Consider the following 19,498-nt stretch of genomic DNA (forward strand, 5'->3'; position numbering starts at 1 on the left):
AATTGGCGTCTATAAGGATGGTGAGACATGTTAATATCGCGGTTTACGAAGATTTGATTGAATCTCTCATGAAACAGTTTGAGGATACATGGCATGGTTGAATACCTATGTTATGGTCAGATTTATTCTTTTAAAGCTTGGAAAACTGATTGACACAATTAAATAATCAATTTTTAATAAGAAAGCGGTAAGAACACGTGTCATGAACCATTATTTTGTTCCGCTACAGGCGAATGCTTTTTTTACGAGTTTTAAATGAGATCTATTTACAATTTTACATGATTGTCATTATTGTTATTGTGTTTATTTGTCATTGTTTGTTATACATATGTTGTTAGTTAAAGTGCCATAATAACTGATTGATTACGTCACAATATCTTGATATATGCGGGTAGTTGATCTATATATATGCGGATAGTTGAATATACGCGACAAAACAAATAACTGTTATGAACACGTTTGTTTTTCAAATGACGACCCTATGACACCATTGGATGATATTTTATCCTTTTATTGCAGCCATGCAGATCGGATAACAACCCATCGTATAAACTTAAGCTTTATCGGATTTTGTTAAATCGGTCGTTATCTTAGTATATTGTTTTCAATGTGACGTCAAGGGAAATAATGACGTGTAAAGAAAGCAAATTTATCAAATTTGGAAACCGAGCTATGTTTTGTATTTTGACAAAATCATTTTGATGTGATTAATTAAATGAATTAATAGACATAAAAACGCGTCGAAATATTTAAATAATCGTGAGTTATGTTGTATTTTACTGTACACATGTACAAATAAATTGTTATGCCTCCGGATCGAAAGATCGCGGGTTTATTGTTTTTGGCCTGTCTGTCTGTCATTGTGTCATTGTGTCTGTCTGTCTGTCTGTTTGTCTGTCTGTCTGTCACAAACTTTAACCTTGGTTAAACTTTTGCAATAACTTTTGTAATATTGAAGATGGCAACTCGATATTTGGCATGCATGTGTATCTCATGGAGCTGCACATTTTGAGTGGTGAAAGGTCAAGGTCAAAGGTCATCCTTTAAGGTCAAATGTAAAAAAAAGCAGCGCATTAGGGGGCATTGTGTTTCTGACAAACACATCTCCTGTTCGTTTGAAGAAAGTCTCTTCTTATCAAAAATCAAGATAAGCCGGAAAGAGTCGCCCCTCATTAGCCTGTGCGGACTGCACAGGCTAATCTAGGACGATACTTAACGCACAAACATTTACCCCCCATTTTCACAGAGAAAGGCTAAATGTGATTTAACAGACAATTTTACATGTTGGTATAGATTGGAACTTCAGTATAATTATATATGTTGTATGATATGCAAGTTTGTTTTGAAACTCTGTGCACATGTGGCCACAATATATTCGTCTCTCGCAAATCACAGAAATCACACAGCATAGTTGTTGTTTATATTTTTTTTGGAACATAGTTTGTACTTTGCCGAAAGTTAAAAACTATATGAAACGCTGATACAGTAAAGCTGTATCGATACCGTTAACTTCGTTCAGGTATACTAGTAGGGATTAGCGCTAATTGTGATTTTCAGAAAGTCAAGCTTGTTTGATGAAAACAAATCATTGTAGAACCTGTACAAACTGGTAGACTATATGAGTCGCGTTCTGAGAAAACTGGGCATAATGCACGTGCGTTAAGTGTCGTCCCAGATTAGCCTGTGCATAGGCTGGTCTGGAGCTTCGTTTCTTGCATATGGATTAAGGGCCATTTTCGCATGTCTTACCTCATATTTTCACAAAAAAGAAAGAACAGAAACTCAACACAATGAATCCTACAAAAGTATTGTTCCATCGCATGGAACTTTTCATTGATTGAAGTCACGTGTCTGCAATATAATTTATATCAAAATAAATCTGAATACAAACTGCAGATTATCCTTCTTTCATATCGTTTCAGACTAACACTATAAATTAAGCCACTCCATATGCAACCTTAAATAAATGAATTGAAACCTCAGATCTGCCACCACCATTCTGTCGCCACCTTGCACCAAGAAAGTTCAAACTCATTGAAAACCTGGTGAATAGTAGTTTTATTTTTATTTGTTTGCTTGCGGACAACTTAGATGAGTGGTATGCGTTGCAAGTCAGTCTGCTCTAAACTACGGTAAGAACAATAACCACCGCATCTGCCTGTTTATACTTCATCACTGGTACACTGCAGAGTGTGTGCATGTAATCAATAGTGTTTAACAGCTTGTGCGACGACATTGGCCAGTCTGTCATTCAAATCTGTACATATTGGTTGCGTTCAGGGAAAACGGGGCTTAATGCGTTTCATATAAGTGGTGTCCTAGATTAGCCTGTGCACACTGATTAGCCTGTGCACACTGATTAGCCTGTGCACACTGATTAGCCTTATCAAGGACGACACTTTCTGAGTTTATGGTGTTTTTCGTTTGAAGAGAATCTATGGAACTTGAATGCATTGTTTTTTCCATTCAAAATCGGTTCCGGTACTCGGATTCATTTCCAATGGAAAACTTATATATTTTTCCCAAATGGGAGCTAACAATTCCCAATGGAAGGTTTCCAAAAAAAAATTATATATATTATTTTTAGAGCTCAATATTTTGTTCATCTCCCATCCATATAACTTCAACCGTAGTAAATATAATACTGGGCACACTTGTATCATCATTTTTAAATCATTTTTAGCAAAACAACAACAACAACACTTATTTTCCCAATTTTAATTGAAACGCCGCGAATTTTCGCAATCCAAAGGGACCCGGCCCGATTTCCAAAACGTTGAAAAAACACACTGCCTATGGTCAAATGTGTTCATTGTTAAGCATTTCTAATTATAACTAGAGATTTCAATAGCCGCAGATTATTGCATTTTGACGCAATTAAATTGAATTTGCTTTGTTTTTGACAGAAGGAATTGTTTCTTGAGTACCAACCCATCAAAATTGTGACAAGTGATTCAACATCAATCATACACATTACACATGCCATTGTATTAAACCAGCTATGTTACTAATTGACACCACTCATGTGCCATGGGACGTCACTTATCTCAATTTCATTCATGTCACTTAAATAAATGTTTATGTGTGAACAAAACAATAGGAGCTGTATATATGTATTTCACTTAATCATGCGATTTGCAAAACATTCGATCCTTTGCGTTGAATAAATTATTTGACAAGGTTGGGTGCAACTAACAAATTTCAAATTATTATATGGTCCAATTATATTTGAAATCTGTAAAAAAAATCTTTCATTAACTGAAAACTGAATTCACCCTCTCAAGTGAGTTTATCTATCATTGTTAATGATGGTCTCATCAAATAACCACTGCCTTGTATTACTCTTTGCGAAATTGTCACGTCAGGCAATTTCAATTGAACCCCGTTGAATGCTTTCATTTCAAGTTGTACACTCATAACACCCATGAAAAATAGCCCCATGCTTGGAATGGAATCAAATTACAAGTACAGTAATCATATTCAGTAAACAATTTTGAAACGTCTTGTACATTTAATTAAATCATCTTCAAGAAGTTGTCCATGATACTTATTTTTTTTAATTTATTTCTGTACTAGTAAATTTTGCGAATAACTGTTTCTGTCCCCGAGAAAGATTCAATGACTGTTCATGAACTATTCATTAACATAATAGTCAGTTCATGAATAATTCATGAACTCAACCTTTGGATGTCCTGATCAAGATTCAACAAAATCATAAACATTAAGTTAATGACCTGTAAAGAACTTTAAAAAAAAGAAAATTCACAACCATAAGAGTTAAATAAATATGTTGACTTAAGCCATTAAAATGACAGGATAAGGCATTCAATATGACTCTAAGTTACTAGTATAAGATGCTATTTATCACCATAGTTAAGCTGTTTTGTTATTAAATAACAATTGAAAATATTGCGAAAAGAGATTAGCTCTTGTTTATTATGAGTCATTTTTTCTTTGGTCTCAATGTTTAAAAAAGCAATACAAAATTGGACCCTACATGGTACACTGTAACAATTGTGTTTTATTGAAATAATTAAATGCCAAACTTTTGGCAAGATTTGCAGAAAAGTTCTAAAAATACCCTGAACTGTACTAAATTAACTACAAAGTGCATTTACTGTGTATTTTATGACCATTATAATTCATGAAATTAACCAAATGTTCATGAACATTTGGTTTATAAGATTTTTTTTTACTTTATGCATAGCCATTTGTGATTCAAATTTATATTTAACTTGTTCGTGAATCTTTCAATTGGAATCAATTAGTACATGTGTGATGTATAACTGCAACTGAGTTTATTGTGAAACGGGCTTTTATTTCATTTTTTTACATCGCAATAATACACTGCAGCCCGTTTTGCAATAACATTATTGGATTTCTGGATTAAATTCGCTTAATCATGAAAGTGTTAAGATCACTGTCTATATACATTCTGTGTTCTTTTACCAAATTTACTCATGGAATTGGTCACTTTCAATGCCTGTTAATTTTAGGTCGAATCTTACACCTCTGTCTTATTATATGTATACAATCTCCATATATACGACATTTGAATCTTTCTTTTCAGCGTTTCAAATCAATTTGAATCAATAAGTTCATGTGTAATGATTTTATTGAAAAAAGAGTTTAGTGCACAACGGATTGCTATAAAAAAAATGCACATTGCAATAAAACACTGCAACCCGTTTTGCAATAAAACACTGCAACCCGTTTTGCAATAAAACTATGCACGTCTGTGTATTCTTCACTTAATTCCCAAATTGATGAACATCACGTTATATAAACATTCAGCCTTGTTTAATCATATTCACGTTAGAGACGACTTTAAAACTTCCGTCATACCGTTTCAAATCAATATGAAAAGTTAGTATAAAATCTCGAAAAGCATCATCTTCCATGCATTTTAAGTCTTAACTCACAGTTTTGTCTATTTTTATAACAGTTTTATTTAAATACAACACTTGAAACTCCCGTTAAACTCTTCCAATTCATTTGAATTAATTAGACACTCAAACCCGTTTTGCAATAAATGTATTGCAAAACGGGTTTATTGCAAAACAAGTGATACAAAATCAAATTGCAATAAACACTCTAACCCGTTTTGCAATAAAATTATTGCATTTCTCGGTTTTCTTCAATTAAATATTGCATTGGTTAAAATCACTTTCTACACCAATTCGGTGCTGTTGTATCACATTTACTCATGACATTGATAACTTTAATTTCCTTTTATTTGTTGGTCGAATCTTACACCTCTGTCTTATTTTGAAAAAAAAAATCATTATAAACAACATTTGAGACTTTCTTCAAAAAGTGTCCAATCACTTGGAGTCAATTAGTACACGTGTGATGTATGAGTGCAAAACGAGTTTATAGCAAAACCAGCTTTATTTCTTCATTTACATCGCAATAAGACACTGCAAACCGTTTTGCAATAATATTATTGGACTTCTGGGTAAAATTCGCTTAGTCATGAAAGTGTTATATCACTGTTTATATACATTCGGTGTTTGTTTATCACATTTAGATAATCATAAACATCATCAACATCATCATAATCGTAAGCATAGTCATAGTTCATGTTCATAAGAACCATAAACATCCTCAACACCATCATTATCGTAATTGTCATCGTCATTTTAATCATACTCACAAGCTTAATAATCACAAGCATAATCATAGTTCATGTTCATAAGAACCATACACATCATCAGCATCATCATAATCGTAAGCATAATCATAGTTCATGTTCATAAGAATCATACACATCATCATCATCATCATAATCGTAAGCATAATCATAGTTCATGTTCATAAGAATCATACACATCATCAGCATCATCATAATCGTAAGCATATTCATAGTTCATGTTCATAAGAATCATAAACATCCTCAACACCATCATAATCGTAATGGTCATCGTCATTTTAATCATACTCACAAGCTTAATAATCACAAGCATAATCATAGTTCATGTTCATAAGAATCATACACATCATCAGCATCATCATAATCGTAAGCATAATCATAGTTCATGTTCATAAGAATCATACACATCATCATCATCATCATAATCGTAAGCATATTCATAGTTCATGTTCATAAGAATCATACACATCATTAGCATCACCATAATCGTAAGCATAATCATAGTTCATGCTCATAAGAATCATACACATTATCAACATCATCATCATCATCAAAAGCAAACATGTTCATAAGAATTATGAACATCTTCAACATCATCATAATCGTAAGCATAATCACAGTCCATTTTAATAAGAATCATTAATACCCTCCACATCATCAAAATCGCAAGCATATACATAGTTCATGTTCATAAGAATAAAGAACATCTTCAACATCATCATCATCGCAAGCATAGGCATAGTTCATGTTCATTAGAATCATAAACACCCTCAACATCATCATAATCGTAAACAAAATCATAGTTCATGTTCATAAGAATCATAAACACCATCACCATGATCATACTTGTTAGAATACCCATTGTTCATGTTCATAAGAATCATAAACACCCTCAACATCATCATAATCATAAACATAGCGAAATCATTTAAAGTTTAGTAGTACATCAAAATGGTTTGGGAAATGATTTAACAAGTCGTATTCATAATCTTAGACATCATGAACCTAATTAAAGCCATTTATACCAATTATAGGAGATTAACCCGAGACAAATTATAACGTGGTTTAATAAGCAATAAACTGCTTATAACTAAATACTTATTTTGTATAAAAAGAACATATCATGGTTTAAAAATGTTTCGTATGAATAATCAGGGGAAAATTTTGAAAATTATAGAAATTCAATATCAATTCTAAGAATGTTTATACCCTTTCAGTTAACATTTGTTTTATAAATGTCCATGTGCTGAGGGTCTCATAATTCATAGGAAATGTGCATATGAACCCTAATTTTCTAAATCGTGATAGAGTCTCTTTAATACTTTTGTAAGCCTTAAACACAAAACAACTTAAAACCACAGTGGCGTTCTTGTCCTTCAAATATTTTTCAGATTGCTTTATCTTGTCTAGACATTTCATGTTTGCAATAAAAGAGAGCGTTTTAATGTCCTTATTCGTGACATCCTTTGCTGCTTCGTAGAGTTGTTTTAATTCAGCATGAAGTCTGGCGCAGTTTTCTACATCACTCTTTAGCGAAGTTTGGAGACTTTCAAGCCTGTCGTTCAGTACTTTCAACGTTGCCTTTTCCATGTCATCTAATATGTCATTTATGTTACGTCGTGTTTCGTGTATGTCTTGAAGTGTTTCTTTATATGACGACAGCTGAAACTGAATATGTCCCTCTCTGTTGTCCTGAAGCGTCTTCAAATCTGTCAGAATAGATTGGACTTTAACTGACAGTTGTTGCACGTCTGTCGAGTTATTTTGTGAGCCTCAGTAATTAGTTCCACATCGGGGCATTTTCTGAAAACATTAAGATATTGTCTCTGAAATGTAATTAATATTGTAAAACCACAGTTTTTCAACTTTTGAAGATGTTAAACGGGCACCGATAAACAGTATAAAATGTGGACATTGCCTATTGAAAAGTAGCTGGAAAATAAACAGTTACATTCCGTTTTGTTCTTTCTTTCTTTGTTTAAAGAAAGTAATGTTACACTCTCGTATAGATACATGTTTTAAACGTGTGTTTAAATATTGTAATGCCACTTATGTTTTACACGCTGCATTACTTTCCGTTCTTATTTTACTCGTGTAAGTTCAATGAGTGTAATTTCAATGAGTGAAAGCGATCCAATTAAGGTTCATGAAAAGTGACAAAAGGCGTATTCTTCACAGAGGAATACTTCAATAATTTAAATATTATGGCAATTACTTAAATTTATATGTCAATAGGCTCGTAAATATTTGTAAAACATATCAGTAAATGATTATAAAAATATGATGCAAAATGTTGCTTTTGAAGAAATAAACAGCGCATGCATGAAATTATCAAAATAACAAAAGTAAATTGAACTAATTCCTTTGGTCAAACTTTTGTGTACACTTAATTGTAGGTACAACAAATGAAAAAAAACAACAAAGAACACACACCAAAAATCCTTTAAAAAAATGCAAAAGAAAAACATCAAAAGCTGTCAAAAATTAACAAAAAGTTGGGAGCTACTTTAAGTTTGGTGGACTTTCCAGTGAACCTGCAATTTCAAATTTACTGATAAACTCGCAAAACAGTACTCAGTATAGTCACAAAATGACACAATGACAAAAAATAATCTATATTAACAAAACGCAAACGCTTTGAATGTGCTATTGAAATATATAGGACTCAAAAAGACGATTAATTGGCTACCTTAAAACAAATTACGACCATGTGTATGTCACTGCTCGACAACCAAACACGTTCGATTAATTTTTGGGGCATAAAAACATCCGGTGTCAAGGAAGTTGACATAAAACTATTTCAATTAACGATCTAGGCATAATATTTGTGGGATTGGAACAATGAATTATACAAGTGTTGGGCACACGTACATATAAAACCAAGTGAACACTTACCTTTCTATGAAAACCATGTCATCATTCAAAAATGCATTTTTTATTGTTTTGTTATGTTCAGCTAGGCGTTATTTGCCGGAAGTGTATTCGGAAAATATTCCTTTTGAAATTCGATCATTTATACTTTATTACCGATCCATTTTTCAAAAATAATTATTATTGGTTTATGAGCAATTGACAGTTATGTAATCGAATAAATATGATATGTATTAAAGCAATATTTAACCAATTTGCTTATGCGGATACAAACAAATTGCTGACCAAGATGGACGACAGATGAAATTAAATCGGTAGGAGACTCAAATGTATCAAGATTCTATTGAATTGCATTTCTCGTAAGTTTAATTGTTATTAAGATTATCTGAAAATGATGTTTGTTTCGTGAAATATATTTTATAACATCATAACTCCTCTTGATCGCATGATAAGCAAGTGAAAACTTAAACTTTTTCCAAAAACTTTAAATAGCGACTCATGGGATAGACATGTTCATTTGAAATACGCATGGTGTCGTTGTGGGGCTTTATTGACGCAATTTAATGGTAGTAGTACCTCAAATATAACTGGCCTACGCTATAAGTGGTTTAATTTGGTTCATGTGCGTGTTTTTTTTTAATGAATTTCAGAATAAGCCATACATTGGAATATTTCTGCTTATAATGACATTATTACTAAGATTTGTGAGTGATTTTGTTTGAAAAATGTATACATATATCAAAACAATATGGAATAAGTGAAACCATATGTAAATTTCATTTATTTATTTTGAGTATAACTGATCATTTTTTTATTTTTCTATTCTTCTATGTGGGGTCATTTGGAACTTAACATGAACCTTAACAGAGTATCGGTTGATAAAATAAGAATTACCCCAGTCTTTTTTCTTATCTCTGTTTATAAATAAATAATTATCAGAACAAAGACCTTTGCCGAAAGCAGAATATGTCCAAATACCTATGACTGTGGACATCGCAAAGCGCGCAGCTGAGCTGACTGTGGTTCTTACAGAACAATATCAAATTTTCGTCCGTGTGAATCTCACATCTCTGTAGAAAGTTCTCCACCTCCTTATTCGCTGGCCACTTTCTCATGTCGTCTCTTCCGTACGTGGCATGCTTTGTAAACAATTGGCCATGCAGGTCAATACATTTTCCGCAATACAATTTTAAACATGTTTCGCAGAAAAAATCTGCACCTTCTTCAATGGTCTTCTCATCGCAGGTCTCGCAACAAAAATCTTTCACACAATCAGATCCTTTGTTGAAGTAAGACTGTGAATACGTCGCCATTTTTATCAAGAATCACTTTCTTAAAATGAAATCTACAATCCGTCATAGCTTTGCATTTACTCGATTCAAGAACAATTAATTTTCCATGTTTCCTTTTTCAAGATCGAATGACCGTCGACACCAAAGGCATTTATAACCAACGAAATCCAGATACACAAACACACACACACATCTTGCGTTTGTATCGTAATCCAGATTATTACACTTCTACTAGTGCATTATTATAAGTACCGTAATCCGCGTTACATCGTTTAGCGGACTTTTTTCTGACGGACATTAAAAAACAAACCGGTTTTGTAAATTGTTTTGTGTGACACTATTTATAGAATAGATGTTCGAAATCAGTTCTAGTAAGATTATCTTCGTGGTTACATCATTTTTCAAAATTATTTGTATATGAGTATACGTTCGTTTTTACACAACTGTATATTAATAACATTTCCTGATTGATTTTGATCGTGGGCGGCTATCATTCTTTTGAAAACTATATGATTGAATCCGTCGTTAATCACAAAGGCAAAATGTTTTATTCGTAAAGTGGTTTAATTTAAACCGTGATTTATGTCTTGAACCAGTCACGGGGGGGGGGGGGGAGCATGCGTATACGGAAGCTTACCGCGTTCAAGTGAGAAAGTTGGAACACATCTTCAAAGATGGCGTCGTTTGTTGGGATTTCTTGAAGGAAGTGAGGATATTTTCACACGATAAGCCCCTTTGTATTTATAATTATTTTAAATGAATACGCCCTTTCGGCTCTACGGTGTTTGTGCTTCCATCGGTTTTTTGTTTCAAGATCGTCGACGTCGGGATAAAAAAAATGTGGATGGAAAACCGTCCACAAATCTGTTGTCTCCTTACGTGACGTTCGAGAAATGGGATGTGCAAATATCAAGACCTCTTATAATACACAGTATTGATGCACGTGTACGGTAAAAATATAGCTAAAACCATTATTATTTCTTTTTCCCGACGCCGTTTTATCTCTTATAACTAATTTATTGCCAAAAACTATTGGTTTTACCCCTCTTTTTGGAACTGACTTCCTTTAAAGCACATTTTGAGACATGACTTCCAAATATCCAACACAGGTAATACACGAAATTTCTGTTGTGAATGAATTAACCAATGATATGAATGTTTTAAAAAAACGTTTCCTCTGTTTAAATGTATACCTCTTTCATACTTTTTAAAGATACGAAACCTCAAGCTACATTACAAAAGATTAAAATATAACTTGCATTGTTATAAACTGCGACATTATACGTGGGGAGCTTCACCTTTTTGCAATATACATGTACTATTAAGCAGCATAGCGCCCTTTTTTGAATGGGATATTATGTTCTGATGGTATGTACCGGTAATCGACTTACCGGTTCGGAATCCATTTTAAACTAATTGGCGGATGCACACATCAGCGGATAATATGCAGGTCAAAAATAGATTTTACATCCGGCGATGCTGGTTTTGACACCCGACACATATATATATTTATTAATGAAAGGCTTCATGAACGTTGATGTCGCTCTTGATTACCAGAAAAATTCCCACGTACGGATTTCAACCGTCATGGTTTACAATCTATTAATTGCATACGTACTGGAATTTGTATAGCGTTTTTAAAGGTGTATGTCCAGCGTGTGTTCCGGGAAAACAGGGCTTAATGTATTTTTGTTGTTCAGCTCTATAATATTTATATCAAATCTGTATGAACAAATGTCGGTGAACATTAATCCGGTGTTAATTTTTGAAAATATTGAGGCGTTCATTAATTATGGATCTAAAACGGAGCATTAATCCGCATATTAAAAAAAACAACACCGGGCGTATTGCATATTAGTTCGGAGAAATGAACTTATTTCGAAAGAAAGCAATAAGAGGTTCAATTCGATATGAGCAAGTCTAGCTGCGCATGATTACACTCTTACTTCTCGTATATATTTGACTCTTTTATATCTTGGCAAATACCTAGTGTTTCATTTTGCTTAATCGAAATTAAATTATGCATCTATATGCACTTTTAACATTACTTACGATTAGAAGGCAATGTTAGGAACAAGCGAAATAATCTTTCGAAATGAACCAATACTTTATTCCCTCAATACAACAGTCTTAAATAATATGTTTTCATATATGTATAAAAGAGGAAACAAGAGATGTGTTTGTCAGAAACACAATGCCCCCTAAAGCGCCGCTTTTTTAAAACTTTGACATTGAAGGATGACCTTGACCTTTCACCACTCAAAATGTACAGCTCCATGAGATACACATGCATGCTAAATATCAAGTTGCTATCTTCAATATTGCAAAAGTGATTCAATATTGCAAAACTTTGACCTAAAACGTTAACCTTGGTTAAAGTTTTGGGACAGAATGACAGACAGACAGGCCAAAAACAATATACCCCGATCATTCGATCCGGGGGCATAAAAATACATGTATATGTGGATCACTTCTACTGAAATCATATCGTGTATTGCATTTGCACAAATCTTTCTATCCACTACAAATTCACTTTTTGAGATTATAATATATTGACCAACTCAGAACTGGTTTTAAAAAGGTCGTCCAAAATGCGTCAGTATCATTATGGTGAAACGTGTCAAATGCCATTGTATTTAATAAACAATTAATATTTTAGTTTTCATAAAACATCCACCTATATGCATCTTCTAAGCAGGTGTCAGGTATTTCAAATTGCTTCATGTATTCCGAATCGCAACAATGGCAGTATTTTGTTATAGAAACCTTATACAAGTATCGAAACGGCTTTACTCTTTTCTGGTTTTCATTACACGTATATTGCACGTACATGTGATTGTTTGGCGTGGTACTTCGACGTAATCTTTTTTGTTTGATTGGTGGGGTATTCATGTACCTTTCGCTTTCTAGAGCGGAACACACTTCGTTACGCCGTCTTTTTTAATCTTGGCATCATCGACATATGTAACTGGCGTCTTGATATCTGGAAATAGTAAGCATTGTATTCCGTTTAGTAGGCATAGTATTCCGTTTGATGCATATTCAAACATAAGTATGTCCATATGTGTTAAAATAAACAGGTTACAACTACACTGCGTTAATAATACCGCCGTCGAATGTCTTATATTACACACACTAAATGTTAGCGTTAAGTACGCGATAAAACATATAATAATAAAAAATTATAATATAACAAGAAAAAAAGATAACTCTTGATGTCCTCAAGTGAAAATGTTTTCCATTCGCACAAATGCGGAATTTATTCACGAAAGTCATTTGGAAGTCAGGTCCCAAAATGTGCTTTAAAGGAAGTTTAGTTCCAAAAAGGGGGTTAACCCGTTATAATTCGGCATTAAATGAATTAATAGACATAAAAACGCGTCGAGATATTTAAATAATCGTGATTTAAATTATATTTTACTGTAAACATGTACAAATACTGTTTATTGTGAGAGAAAATGATATTCGAACATCCAACATCTCGAAGGTCAAAAAATTAAACAACAAATTTGTCGACGGTTTTGCTTCAATAACTTTTTTATTCCAACGTCTACGGTATTGAAAAAAAACCAAGGGGAGCACAAACACCGTAGAGCCGAAAGGGCTTATTCATTTAAAAGAAATATAAATATAAACTGGCTTACCGGGTGAAAATATCTGCTACTCATGGCTACTCCTTCCCGAAAAACACTAAAACGACGCCATCTTGGAAATTTTGTTCCAACTTTCTAACTTAAACGCGGTAAGCTCCCGCATACGCATGCCACCTGAGTCAGAATGTACAGAAAACTTACTGCAGATTTAACTTGAGCATGCATGTATGGACAGAATACAAATGAGCTGTGTTCTCTGAAAATAGGGTTAAATGCAGTTCGCACAGGCTAATCAGGGCCACCACTTTTCGCTTTTATGAAATTGTTATGCCCCCGGATCGAAAGATCGGAGGCATAGTGTTTTTGGCCTGTCTGTCATTGTATGTGTCTGTCTGTCTGTCTGTCTGTCTGTCTGTCTGTCTGTCTGTCTGTCTGTCTGTCTGTCTGTCTGTCTGTCTGTCTGTCTGTCTGTCTGTCTGTCTGTCTGTCTGTCAGTCAGTCAGTCAGTCAGTCTGTCTGTCTGTCTGTCTGTCTGTCTGTCTGTCTGTCTGTCTGTCTGTCTGTCTGTCTGTCTGTCTGTCTGTCTGTCTGTCTGTCTGTCTGTCTGTCTGTCTGTCTGTCTGTCTGTCTGTCTGTCTGTCTGTCTGTCTGTCTGTCTGTCTGTCTGTCTGTCTGTCTGTCTGTCTGTCTGTCTGTCTGTCTGTCTGTCTGTCTGTCTGTCTGTCTGTCTGTCTGTCTGTCTGTCTGTCTGTCTGTCTGTCTGTCTGTCTGTCTGTCTGTCTGTCTGTCTGTCTGTCTGTCTGTCTGTCTGTCTGTCTGTCTGTCTGTCTGTCTGTCTGTCTGTCTGTCTGTCTGTCTGTCTGTCTGTCTGTCTGTCTGTCTGTCTGTCTGTCTGTCTGTCTGTCTGTCTGTCTGTCTGTCTGTCTGTCTGTCTGTCTGTCTGTCTGTATGTCTGTCTGTCTGTCACAAACTTTAACCTTGGTTAAACTTTTGCAATAAATTTTGTAATATTGAAGATGGCAACTTGATATTTGGCATGCATGTGTATCTCATGGAGCTGCACATTTTGAGTGGTAAAAGGTCAAGGTCAAATGTCATCCTTCAAGGTCAAATGTTAAAAAAAAGCAGCGCATTAGGGGGAACAGTGTTTCTGACAAACACATCTCCTGTTCGTTTGAAGAAAGTCTCTTCTTATCAAAAATCAAGATAAGCCGGGAAGTGTCGCCCCTAATTAGCCTGTGCGGACTGCACAGGCTAATCTGGGACGATTCTTAACGCACAAATATTTACCCCCCCCCCCCCATTTTCACAGAGAATGGCTAAAATGTGATTTAACGGACAATCATTCCATGTTAGTATGGATTGAAACTTCAGTATACTTATATATGTTGTATGATATGCAAGTTTGTTTTGAAACTCTGTGCACTTGTGGCCACAATATATTTGTCTCTCGCAAATCACAGAACACACACAGCATAGTTGTTGTTGATATTTGTTTGGAACATAGTTTGTACTTTGCCGAAAGTTAAAAACTATATGAAACGCTGATACAGTAAAGCTGTATCGATACCGTTAACTTCGTTCAGGTATACTAGTAAGGATTAGCGCTAATTGTGATTTTCAGAAAGTCAAGCTTGTTTGATGAAAACAAATCATTGTATAACCTGTACAAACTGGTAGACCATATGAGTCGCGTTCTGCGAAAACTGGGCATAATGCAAGTGCGTTAAGTGTCGTCCCAGGTTAGCCTGTGCAGTCCGCACAAGCTAACCAGGGACGACACTTTCCGATTAAATTGGATTTTTGCTAAGAAGAGACTTCATTTAAACGAAAAAGTCATAAAAGCGGAAAGTGTCGTCCCTGATAAGCCTGTGCGCACTGCACAGGCTAATATAGGACGACACTTTACGCACATGCATTATGCACAGTTTTCTCAGAACACGACACATGCGCAAATGGGTCTTATATTAAATACGGCCAGCATAGCTAAAGATCACACTGCCCATTTGCGTCCGCTTATAAGACCAAGAAACCAAGGGAAATTTATTGCGGACAGTGTAGCTCTTGACCAGACTGGACCAATGCATAGGCTGGTCTGGAGCTTCGTTGACCGCATGTGGATTAAGGGCCATTTTCGCATGTCTCGCCTCATATTTTCACAAAAAAGAAAGAACAGAAACTCAACACAAGAATCCTACAGCAGTATTGTTCCATCGCAAGGAACTTTTCATTGATTGAAGTCACGTGTCTGCAATATAATTTATATCAAAATAAATCTGAATACAAACTGCAGTACATCATTCTTTCATATCGTTTCAGCCTAATACTATAAATTAAGCCCCCCATATGCAACCTTAAATAAATGAATTGAAACAATCTCAGATCTGCCACCACCATTCTGTCGCCACCTTGCACCAAGAAAGTTCAAACTCGTTGAAAACCTGGTGAATAGTAGTTTTATTTTTAGCTGTTTGCTTGCGGACAACTTAGATTAGTGGTATGCGTTGCAAGTCAGCCTGCTCTTTACTATGGTAAGAACGATAACCACCGCATCTGCCTGTTTATACTTCATCACTGGTACACTGCAGAGTGTGTGCATGTAATCAATAGTGTTTAACAGCTTGTGCGACGACATTGGCCAGTCTGTCATTCAAATCTGTACATATTGGCTGCTTTCAGGGAAAACGGGGCTTAATGCGTTTCATATAAGTGGTGTCCTAGATTAGCCTGTGCACACTGATTAGCCTGTGCACACTGATTAGCCTGTGCACACTGATTAGCCTGATCAATAAATTTATTGCAAAACGGGTTTATTGAAAAACGGGTTGTTGTAAAAAAAATAAAATTGCAATAAGACACTCTAACCCGTTTTGCAATAAAATTATTGCATTTCTCGGTTTTCTTCACTTAAATATTGCATTGGTTAAAATCACTTTCTACACCAATTCGGTGCTGTTGTATCACATTTACTCATGACATTGATCACTTTAACTTCCTTTTATTTGTTGGTCGAATCGTACACCTCTGTCTTATTTTGAAAATAAAACCATTATAAACAACATTTGAGACTTTCTTCAAAAAGTGTCCAATCACTTGGAGTCAATTAGTACATGTATGCAAAACGAGTTTATTGCAAAACCGGCTTTTATTTTTTCATTTACATCGCAATAAGACAATCCAAACCGTTTTGCAATAACATTATTGGACTTCTGGGTAAAATTCGCTTAGTCATGAAAGTGTTATATCACTGTTTATATACATTCGGTATTTGCTTATTACATTTAGTCATGGAATTGGTCACTTTCAATGTCTCACCCAAACGATGGATGCATTAAAAGCTGGTTCAAGATAAAGGTGGTCTTCTACCACCTTGGGTTTGTTCAAATAAATCATGCACCAGGGATCACATGATTTATAAAGACTATAGTAAATAACATTAAAAACTCTTCTTTGAAACCTCTGGTGTCAGTTGTTCAACATTTAGTTTTTAATCTCAATTATAACACTTAAGATTAAATGAAACATGTATTGACTGTCAGAAAATCTAGGGAAAGTGAAAGTTTATAATTCAGCTTCATATTTATGTATCTATGTCATCTGATGTCTTATGTTATTTATCTTTGCCTGTTTCATTTTTAGTTTTTCGCTGGTAACGGTAGTTGTAAACGGGGTCATTTTGGTGTGATTGCAGTTTGTAATTGACAGCTTTCATATAAATAAATATACCCTTATTATACCCTTACAACATTTATGTATTGCAAAATTCTGACACGAAAGATGACACGAAATGTTTTGCAACTTAATGTCTTAATTTTAAAAGCTTGATTAAGATTTTTATATTTGTATCAAATGCTACTGACATTAAGTGTTTGCATTAATTATCATTTATCCTTTTAAATTTTATTTAACTTAAATATTGTACGATGTAAAATGGATAGATTGTGGCCGCTAAAAAATGGACACCGTTTAAGCACGTAAATATCCTGTGAAAATCAGGTACGTAGGTCAGTGAACTTTGCAGGGAAAATACCCTTTACTCCGTGAAGATTTCAGTCTTCGATCGGGTCTGATTGATGACTAGTAGGTCAAGCGAGTTGTGTAACGTGTGATTTCTTAAAATTTGACACAGCATTTGTAAAAATATTGCAAGATATGTACATTGCCAGAAAGGTTAATCATGTCTGCGTTGAATAAGACCATGTGCATGGAAATCGCTGCACAATTGATGAAGATATTGCTGTTCAAAGCGATGCACCCAGTTTTCGGTTGATTTTGAGTTCAATACTTTATCCCCACGCTTTTATAAGTGTGGGAATATTGTATTGGTCTCCATCCTTCTGCCCGTCCGTTCGGCCACTATCCCCTCCTACACTATTAGCACTAGAACCTTGAAACTAACACACATGGTAGCTATGAGCATATGTGCGACGGTGACGGCAACGGGATTTTGATCTGACCACTGGGTCAAAAGTTATGGGTAAATAAATGGGTAAAAAAACTCATTTTACTAACAACATGCGACGCACATGATAACTTTTGACCCAGGGGGCAGATCAAAATTGCAAATAGTGCACCGTCGCAAATATGCTCATGTGTGTAAGTGTAAGTTTAAAGGTTCTAGTGCTAATAGTGTAGGAGATAGTGGCCGACAACGCCCACCTATTTTTTTTTGTTTTAACATAACTTCTTCATTTATTCACCAATCGACTTCAAATTAATGCTGAACATCTCTTATGACAGCACGGTCTATCTCGACCATCCATGTATAACCCACCCCAGGGCAATTTGTTCGTACCTATTTTTTTCGTACCCATTTTTTTTTCGTACCCTAATTTTTTCGTACCCAAATTTTAGTCGAACCCAAATTTGTTCGTACCCAATTTTTTTTCGTACCCAATTTTTTCGTACCGATTTTTTTTTCGTACCAACAATTTTATTTACCAAATTTTTTTTCGTACCCAAATCTGTTTTCGTACCCAAATTTTTATTCGTACCCAAATTTTCGTATCAATTTTTTTTCTTACCCAATATTTTTTCGTATCCAATTTTTTTTCGTACCCAAATTTTTTTCGCATCCAAATTTTTTTTAACCCAATTTTGTTCGTGTCCAATTTTTTTTCGTACCCACTTCTAGTTATATATATATATATATTTGATAGTGAATTTTTTTTCCAGATTAGTTTATTTTTAGTTACAATTCGATTATTTTTCATTCAAAATGATGTTTTTACTAATTAATACCATGGCCACAGTCTAACCACCTGTGGGTTGAAATGGTACAAGGAGGGCTGGTTGATGTGATCTCATGTGAAAAATTCGTTTAGTCAGTTTGTTGGATCATTTCAGTTGATTAATATTCATGTTACAAATGTATGTCTTAGTGAAGGATATGTAAAACCTGGGCTTTTATTTCCGCATCTTTCTTCTCAATAGAACTATGTTGGCGATTTTTACTTTAAACACATCGTTATAATGGACAGTAAATTGATGTTTCATCCTATAATAATACAATCACTACAATAATATAATATTTCATGAGCCCCGCATTAAGGGTGCCAACGCTCGGCTGCAGGTGCAGTTTTGAATAAATGAAAGCTTGTCAGAATTTTTTTTTAGGTCACAGTGACCTTGACATTTGACCTAGTGACCCAAAAATGGGTGTGGCGTGTAGAACTCATCAAGGTGCATCTACATATGAAGTTTCAAAAATGTAGGTGGAAGCACTTTGATTTTAGAGCCTATGTTAAAGTTTTATATTTGAGGTCACAGTGACCTTTGACCTAGTGACCAAAAAATAGTTGTTGCGTGTTTTATATTTGAGGTCACAGTGACCTTGACCTTTGACCTAGTGACCAAAAAATAGTTGTTGCGTGTAGAACTCATCAAGGTGCATAAACATATGAAGCCAACATTGTAGGTGGAAGCACTTTGATTTTAGAGCCAATGGTAAAGTTTTATATTAGAGGTCGCAGTGACCTTAACCTAGTGACCCAACAATGGGTGTGGCGTGTAGAACTAATCAAGATGCATGTACATATGAAGTTTCAAAGTTGTAGGTGGAAGCACTTTGATTTTAGAGCAAATGTTAA

General features: G+C 34.7%; 1 long non-coding RNA gene across 1 annotated transcript in view; it reads left to right on the top strand.

The window, feature by feature from the left end:
• Window positions 1–19,498, top strand: part of LOC127831640 (uncharacterized) — a 228,176-nt gene that overhangs the window by 98,794 nt on the left and 109,884 nt on the right. The window lies entirely within an intron of this gene.

The sequence above is a fragment of the Dreissena polymorpha genome, chromosome 5 (assembly GCF_020536995.1).
Source record: "Dreissena polymorpha isolate Duluth1 chromosome 5, UMN_Dpol_1.0, whole genome shotgun sequence".
Classification (NCBI taxonomy): domain Eukaryota; kingdom Metazoa; phylum Mollusca; class Bivalvia; order Myida; family Dreissenidae; genus Dreissena; species Dreissena polymorpha.